An 8909-nucleotide genomic window follows, 5' to 3' on the forward strand; every position below is an offset into this window, starting at 1 on the left:
GTTTTGAACATCTACACTACCATTTCTGGATGTTGACTTTAGGCTGGTATCACCATTGTCCTTCTCATAGTGAGGTTACACAGCGTCCACTTTTGCTGCCTGCCAGAACGACCATCATACCGTTTATTTTAGAGGGCCCGCAATTGGATAGTAGCCTCAGAAATCGACAGTGCTGGCCGGGGTGGCATCATAATGTACTGCCGAGCTCAAAACCCGTTTTAATTATTATATCATATTCAATCAGTATTTAAAGTCAATAGTCCGGTGCAGACAGGTCAATTTATGCATAATTGGTACCAAATTCACGGCGCAAATGAAAGCTCACGCTATCTGTGCCAGCCCGGCCACGTATCCTAAAAATCACTTGTTTGAGCCAAGTTTCGGCACAGCTTTACAAGAAAAGAAGGCGCCAAATGATCGAAATCAAGGCTCCGATGAAAGCTACATCAGTTGTATGATACTGCTGTTCTTACTCTTTTCGGGCACCTCCCCAGTGAATCGTATCACTGCCGTGACGAATGAAATACAGCGGCCAGTGGGAACATTGACGGCGACAATGCCCAAAGTTCACCGTCCACGTTTGAATCTAGCATTTGCGCCGATGAATTCGGTATCGGATCTGTTGGCTCAAGTACAGCTTACAGAAGTTTCGCAGGGGAAGAAGGGAAATGACAAGATAACCCTCCCTCTCAAGAAGGTCCGGCTACCATTAGTGAATTTAGTGAACACAAGTCAAATTGTGACTAGGATTCAACTTCTAAAGAGACGAAATTGGCCGAAGCTGAAGAGATTGGGTCAAGCTGTTCATCGCAATTCACGACGGATTTTGCTTCTTCGCGCACACCTTTCGGCATTACAATCTCAGCTCAAAGAACGGACATCTCCTCAATCCGCTTCAATGAAGACGGCCCTGTGCAAACAGGAACAGACTCAGGCCCAACTTGCCCCGGGCCGGATGTATCTACTTGGATATTTCTTGATCCAGCATTTTCTCAAGAGATATAATGAGGGGCGAGTTGGTAACGATTTAGTGGACATGCCCGACTTGGCCGCTCTGTTAATTGACCAATTCCATTGCCTACGCGAGTGATATCCGTTCTGTGTTTTCTCGGTAGTTTTGGGGGGTGCTAGTGGAGTCGAGATATCGTTGATAGGTCCATGTTGTAGACTATACCTCTTCCAAAGGGATAGACCGAACAATGATTGAATTACGGCGGATATTCCCTTCCCACAATTTCTTACGGCAATGCGGCTTATGCTCTTTGAAATCTTTTGACGAATATGTCTTGGCAAACGACGACCTTTGGCATCGTACGGGCGTCAATAACGCACACGTTTCAAGACCATTCCCATGCTACAATTGATTGTCATACCATTTTCGTCTACCTCGACGGTAAGCTCTCCCGGGCATATATGCCAGAGCAACGCACTCAGCTTTACTGAACCTAAGGAGATAGTACCTCCCCCCCGAGCTAGTATCCAAGTAACTTCGCCCTTTTCTCACAGCTGATATAAAACCTTTGATATTGCCAAGAGTGCGGGCTTGAATAGTGACGCTACTTTCCGAATTCAAGAAGAAAATATAAATCGTGGAGAAGTTCAAGCCATCAAGTTCATGATCGCTATGAGACTACTGTCTCAAGTGTAAGACAACAACGTGTAGAACAATCAACATCAATGCCGAACTTACCCCAGGCTTGTTTCCAATGAACATTCATTCAGCAGCGAGCCGAAATAGGTATGTCTCATTGGTTAGTAGCGCACAAGTAACTGTCTTTGAATAAATCCGAAGAACACATACTATAAATTGCATAATCTACTCTATTTATCCAAGAATCAGTGCTTCGATAGATTTGTGAGAAAAAACCAGAAACAGATTAAGCATGCTTTGAGATACAACGGACAAACAGAATATTGATTACAAACCTCACACACGAAATCAAAAATCTTCCATCGTCTGTGTTTTGATTTAACTCAGAATCCTCGGGATCCTTTGTAGCGATACTACAATCTAATACCTCATTAAACGTCAAAGCTCTCCTTCCTCACTGCCATAAAGACCTTTTAGCTTGGAGATTTGCTCTTGCAACCAAGCCATCGCGCTAGCCACCTGCTGGTCATTTCCACCGGTCCTCTGCCTTTTACTCCCGATGCCCATCTGCGAGGGCACACTCTCGTACTCAGGATACTGATTCTTGAGGTTGGCATGAAGCTGCGACGATGGATAATCCACGTAATGCGAATAGCACTCGCTGGGATGTATGTGTCGCCCATCCATCAGTTGGACACTAAAGTTATTGTTAGAAAGACCCGACGAAAATTCCCCAAAGAAACTCTCATCGATCGGTAGTCTGACGCTTTGTGTATTTTCCCCTAGAGTGATATTCATGACACAGAACACCGTTGGCTGATTCGCTGCTGGAGCAACAGTTACCACATTGTGAGCCAGAGCTATTGAGGCGGCGAGAGGAATCTCTGTGACGCTGCCAGAATCGACATCCATATCTGGTATCACTGTCACGTTCCCACCAGCATCTCCTTGATTTAGCTGCTCGCCGTGATACTGAATATCGGTGTTGTTCTCGGCAGGATCACCACCGTATATTTGGCCATTGCTATTCCACAAATAGCCAAAGAATGCCTTGAAAACAGACTGTCGGAGGAAGCCTGCTGTCACGCGAACTGGAATCTGGCTTTGCTGCAGCGATTCTGCAGACAGGGCGAATCGATCGGCCTTGACGGTATTCGAGTATGGCTTTCCGCATCTTTTCGTCACATCTATCTCTTCAAATATGTCTTCTGGGTATTCACACGGACTGGGGGATGGTAGCTCCACTGTTGGAAATGAAGTGTCGTTTGGGACCGGTGCTTGGAATGACCTTGCTCTCATCAATGCAAAGAAATGGTACCATATTTCCTGGCTGGGGATAAAAGAGGATTCGGAGCTCTGTGGATCAAACAGATCTTCAGGATCTGGGTCTTTTAGCCATTTCAGGCGTCGGTGATCTGTCAATTCAAATCCGTACTGGAAACTGAAGCGCCAAAATTCGAGTAAGTCGTCTCCTAGCCATCGCTGTCTCAACTCCATCGAGATGGGAACCGGATGGTGAAACTTCCGATGCAGACCTTGGTCAATGGTAAGCTTTTCGCCCCGCGGCTGGACGAACAGTCGTTTCATGACACATTGAGCGACCTCCAGATAGAGCCGATCTTTGAAAAATGTTTTCAAGGTTGGGATTGGATAATCAATCTCAGTCAAGCGCGCCCAAATCTCCAGTCGAGCTGCTTCGGAGAAGTTTGAAAACAGCGTACCCTTATTCATACTGTCCTTCAAAAACCGCAAATCCTTTCTGGAGACCTTAGGGACGCGAGATTGGAGCAGATCGACCGTGACTCCATCTATCAGTGGTAGAAGCTCGTCTCTTCCCCCAACCAATGTCGAAAAAGTGCTGAAGATCAATCCCCAGTAGCATGCGATTGGCTGTATTTGCAGTAAAGTTAGCTGAGATGAATCTGATTGGATTCGGGCATTCGATGAGACTCACCTCGTCGCAATGCATGGCCGTCACTTTATGAAGCAGTCCGATCCGCATGCCTTCCCAGAGACCCGGAATAACTAGCAATGAGTTGAGCTTTTGGTGTAAGGTTTCATGCTTGAAGAACAGTCTCAAATATTTTCCCTTCTTACTTCCCGCAACTGCTTCCAGCACAGCCCACCAGTTTTTCGCAGCGAGTGGATCCCGCGGTGCGTTGAGATGGCCCTCGTAGAGGTTGATACGCTCGTAGATCAGTCCATCGGGTGGCCGATTGTCGTTTGGATATCGCTCCTTTAGGGATTGGACGAACTTGTGACGAAGAGCCTCCGCTTCATTTCTGTGGTCATCTGGCGAGGCTAGAAAATAATCAGCGGGCATGTCCGAGAACTTGGGTTGAGAAAACTCACCTTCTTCACTATCTGTCAGATACACATCTACGATCCACCACTGGTTGTCGTGATCAAGGACGCTCCTTGCAGCCGTGATCAGGTTCTCGTGGTCGTATGCGCGCAAACGATAGTCCAAGTCTACGTCCAAGCTAGGAATAATTCCACTGCCAGATCGCGGGCGTACGTGATTTTGCCAATGAGTTCTGGGAACTATCACTGGCACATGGTTTTCCCTAATCAAACGCTGACAGCCTTGAATCTTCATCATTCGTTCCAATCGACAGATGTTTTGCCGGCCGTCCATCCGTCTTCTGAAGCCGGTCTCAAAGACGAGGTGCGAGAGATGCACTCTGGCAGATAATTCGAAGTGACGTTTTCGATAGTCGTATAACTTGCGCTCCCAATGTTCAACTTCTGACTGTCTGGAAGATGACATGATAAGCGCGAACAGGTTTTTGAAGTGTACAGATAAGTAAATGTATAGAATGGCGAGAGCACGAGTCCAGACATTGGGGAAACCATATGCGACAGGTTTTATAGCAGCCTGAGTACTGACGCTTACTTGATACGTGAGCCTTAGTCTGATTCCATCGACCTTATCCTTTGGCATTGTATATCCTTCTTTTTTCAGCGGTCAAAGTAGTCAACTATTTGCCTGCCCGATGCAGCTGATATGTATGTGAAGCTCATTGCTGGTGTTTCCGCCGCATTTACCTACTGCCCATGGAGTGACACGAAAAGTTACATCAGCCTCAGGTATTGATTTGCCGAAGAGTGGTGAAAAATCATGAGCTGGTCATATCCTAGTATGGTATATAAGAGCCTATTCTCCGGATTGTCGAATCCTAGCACGCGGTTAAGAAAGACTGCTTCAGCTTATCGCTGCCAGTATCATGAAGTTCTCCACTAGGAGCAGATTGGATCAGCTAGTTTCAACCACGGCATTGTCATTTTCCGTCGCAGTTCTGGTCTGTCTATCTTTTGTGTTTGTCGGATGTTCGTCGCCTTCATCTCCAAGAGGTCTACATTTTTTGAAAGTAAGATACGCCTGAAAACATTTCAATTTATTCGCCCGGCTAAGCATTTGGCAGGTAGACCTGGAAGAATTCCCAAAGCTCCGTGATTTGCGCATTCGGAATTCATTCAATATTAATGATGCGCCTATCACCAGCGGGGGGAGAAATGCCGTCGAAGGCGTGGTGTCTAACATCGATACCAGCCCAAAAGACGCAATCAATGCAGCAACATCAGCTGCCAGCGACACCATTCAAGCTCAGATACACGATTTGAAGTCTCATCTTCCTCGGTACTATCTTGTTGGTCTTTGGAGCTACTGCAAAGCCCAGAATAGCCCGGAGATGGTTTGCTCGGATCCTAGCACCTCATTCTCTTTTGATCTATCTGTGGTGCTTGACTCCGCGCCCAAAAAGGTCAGCGACATACTTCCAGATATAGACCAAAGTTTGATTTCCGGCTACCGTCGATTTTCCCAGAGTGTGATCTGGTTGTATATTTGCGGGTTTGTGACAACCACATTAACGCTGGTTTTGGCTGGCCGCAAGCTTTTCTTGTCAAAGGGCAGCAGGCTACTTGCTATATTTTGCGCGGTATGTGGTACTCGAAAAGATATTGGAGAAGGGTGCTAATAAACCAAGGTTTCGTCGATGCTGATTACGACTGCCACATTTGTGGTGACGGTGATGTATGGGCTTTTTACTTCGAAGATAAGAAGCACCTTGCAGTCTTACGGTATCGAAGCCATCCTTGGAGCCAAGATGTTTACCACAGCATGGCTGGCGGTATTCTTTTCTATTGGCTGTTCAACCATATGGCTGCTCCATCTTTTCTGCTGTTGTATCTAATTCACAAGCCCGTAGACCGTCATCAGGCTGGGAGAATTTGCAAATTGTCTATATGGTCCATAGCTGCTGAGTCATGGGAACATGTGTTGGTGTCTCCTAATAAGTATATGACCTTCAAATTGCTGTGGTATATAGGATTCATTATTGTTGTCTTCATGCAAATAAATAGAAACAGGGAAATTTTGTCTTTGTGAATATTACTCAAGTAGAGCAATCCTTCCTCCGCAGACCTAGGCTACGACGCTACCTGTAAATGTTCCACAGTTAATCTCTGCTTTGCGATGAGGCCTGTGGATCGGTGTACATCGTTCTGACGGGCTCCAAGACATCCCGTGCTGAGAATGATGCATTCACTGAGCAAAACTCTTCACATTCCGCTTGGGCTTGGCAAGCCTTTTCAACCAAGGTGCAGATTGTGTCCTGGAAATTTTGGAGCACTTGATGGACGGAATTGTTGGAGCGCTCGGTGCCGGTTTTGTGAAGCCGTTGTAGTTCGTTGGACGTGTGCTCCGTGAGGTCTTGGAGTAGCTTGAAGAGGGCATAGCAATCACGGTATGAAGCATTCTGTGCTTGCTGCTGACCAATCTGACGTACAATTTGTACAATGTCTTCCATTTTGTTCGTCTGTCCGAGGCGCTATCATACAAGAGAGAAGGAAGAATTACATTTGATTCTCAGGCCCTGCCTTGCATGAGGAACATCAGTTACACAAACAGACGTGGAACAGGTTGGATATCGTTGAGACTTAAACACTTTTTGGCAATTCAGCGTGAAAAATCTCTTTTCTGAGGCTCTATTCTACCCTTTGAGGTGATCATTAAAAATGTGACGGTACCTCACTTATCGTTCTGGTGATCAACACTGCACAAAGCGTTACCTCAACGCTTCAACGGTCTTGGCAAACACCTATTTCCCAGTTATGAGGACAGTCTGAGCTCCAATTTGTCTATAAAACAACACGCTCGTCCGAAGGATCCCAAGTCGGCCAGTACACGTACTTTGACTTTACAAAATGGACACTCTCGGTTATCGAAACCTGCGCAACTACGCCATCGGTGCCATCATAGGCATGCTCGGGTTTTCCTACTTTGCGATCTACCTATTGATGTTCTTGGTTTTTCATTTCCCTTCAACTCAAGAGTCAATCCCATACGCTCTAGCAGTGATCGCGTTTGGTGGAGGAATTGCCGTGTGGTACTTGTGTGTTGTCGTCCAGAATGGCTTCAATGCATTCCACAAGGGAGAAGCGGCAAAAGAGCAAGACTCCATGTGGTCTGTAGGTCTGTTTCTGGTATGGACCACAGCACTTCCGACAATCGCTTTTCTCTTTCCGGCCCAACCGTTGCTACAACTTGGATACGCATCGGCTTTCACCGTGATTTCTGTTGGAAGCCTTTCCGACGCTTATCTCAAAGAGATGAATACTAGGACGTTTCCCGGTCGGTTGCCCCTCCAATTTTCGTCAGTGGGCCTGTTGGCCTTGGTGCCAACCATTCACGCATTAGCGGAGCCGCTCCACGCTCCCTCCCCACTGGCCGCTGCATTCGGCCGACTGGTGCTCATCAACCTATTCGGCTGTGCTCTCTACGCTTGGCGCCCTTTCGAGAGAATCGGAATAGTCCGGTCTTGGCAGCCGAGCCTCCACGGCATGCACTTGGTTTTGACATACAGCCTCGTGGAGTATTCCAAAGCGGTCATGCAAGTAGCAATTCGTTACATGTCTTGATGCCGGGCTGCGGGCAGTCATGAGCAATAGTGGAGCTGAAAGGCCAATACATGTAAAGGCCTATTTGCTGTTGTCTGATGGAGTGATTATTGCCGGTGTTTCGCCCGGATCAACCACTTACCTACACTTTACGTGACTTGATCATCACATGGGATATTCGGTCCATTTTGATGATACTATTTTTAATTTGCTTTTTGTTTGCTTCTTATGTCATTTAACTTTGTCCTAGTTGTGGGGTTCGGCATGCATTCTAGAAGCAAGCAAAACTGTGAATAATTTGAAACAATATAGTTTCGGAGCAGATATAAACCAGATATGAGATAGTAAAGTCATTTGCGTCATGTTGATCGACGCTTATTTGCATACGACAGGCTGTAGATCAGGGAAAATAATTAACAATACCCTGTCACCAGTTACCTGAAACCTATTGAGATGTAGGCGAGATGAGAAAGAGAGTAGTCTTAACCGTTACAGGGGTTGGTCATTTCGCGCGGTTAGAACAAATGTTTACCGGATAACACAGCATAGGGGCTCCCTGACCAGTAAGTAAGAACAAGCAGTCTCCAAGATTTAATCAGCAGCCCGTATTTTGTTTTCTTTTGAGGCTCTATACTGTAGCCATTTATTTCGTCACATTCCGTGGTGTCCCGATAGGTCTCGAAGCACTATAACAATGATGAATGAAGCTTGTAGCCTCTGTTTCTGCATTCCGATCCCAAGCCCTTTAAAAGAGGGAAACGTATTGACTTTTTCTAAAGATGAAATTCTGATTAAAACACGGACCATCAGATAAATGCCTCTGTTGTTTCAGTCTCGAGCTGAGAGATATCCTCTGGATCTGAAATGAGCAATGGCAGAGCGAAGCTTCGTTACATTACAGTTTGAATCAAAGGATCAATGATGATAAGGCAATAGATTTTCGGCACAGACAGGTAACCATGGCTTGCTAGAACTGATAAGGAAAATGTGCATTACTTGTATCCATTCTTTGGGGCATTTTATTCAAGACTCAAGACTTCGCGAACTTTATATCATTAACCAGCCATATTAAATGGTGGAATGCTATTTCATCAGAACCTTGGGAGATCACCAGGCGTCGTACCTAACACGTACTGTGTTTTGGAGGATTTGGGGACTGAGACCTGGAAGAATCACAATGAACTCCAGCGGCAGGACTGGTATTCAGATATCTATCAACCTGCCGCATTTCTTCAGCAACTGCCGGATAGGGGAACGCTGCAGCAGTAATTCGCAACTGTAAAATGCTCTCTAGATGCAGCCTTTGTGTTATAAAGCTAATTCAGATGGTCATTTGCTTTTGACGGCTCGATTAAGCATGATACATATTGAATCGAAGATTATACCTTGGCTTCAACACGAAGTATATTCTTGTGTC

Source organism: Penicillium brevicompactum (assembly GCF_028827555.1).
Source record: "Penicillium brevicompactum strain IBT 35665 chromosome Unknown utg000001l_segment0_segment0, whole genome shotgun sequence".
Taxonomy (NCBI): domain Eukaryota; kingdom Fungi; phylum Ascomycota; class Eurotiomycetes; order Eurotiales; family Aspergillaceae; genus Penicillium; species Penicillium brevicompactum.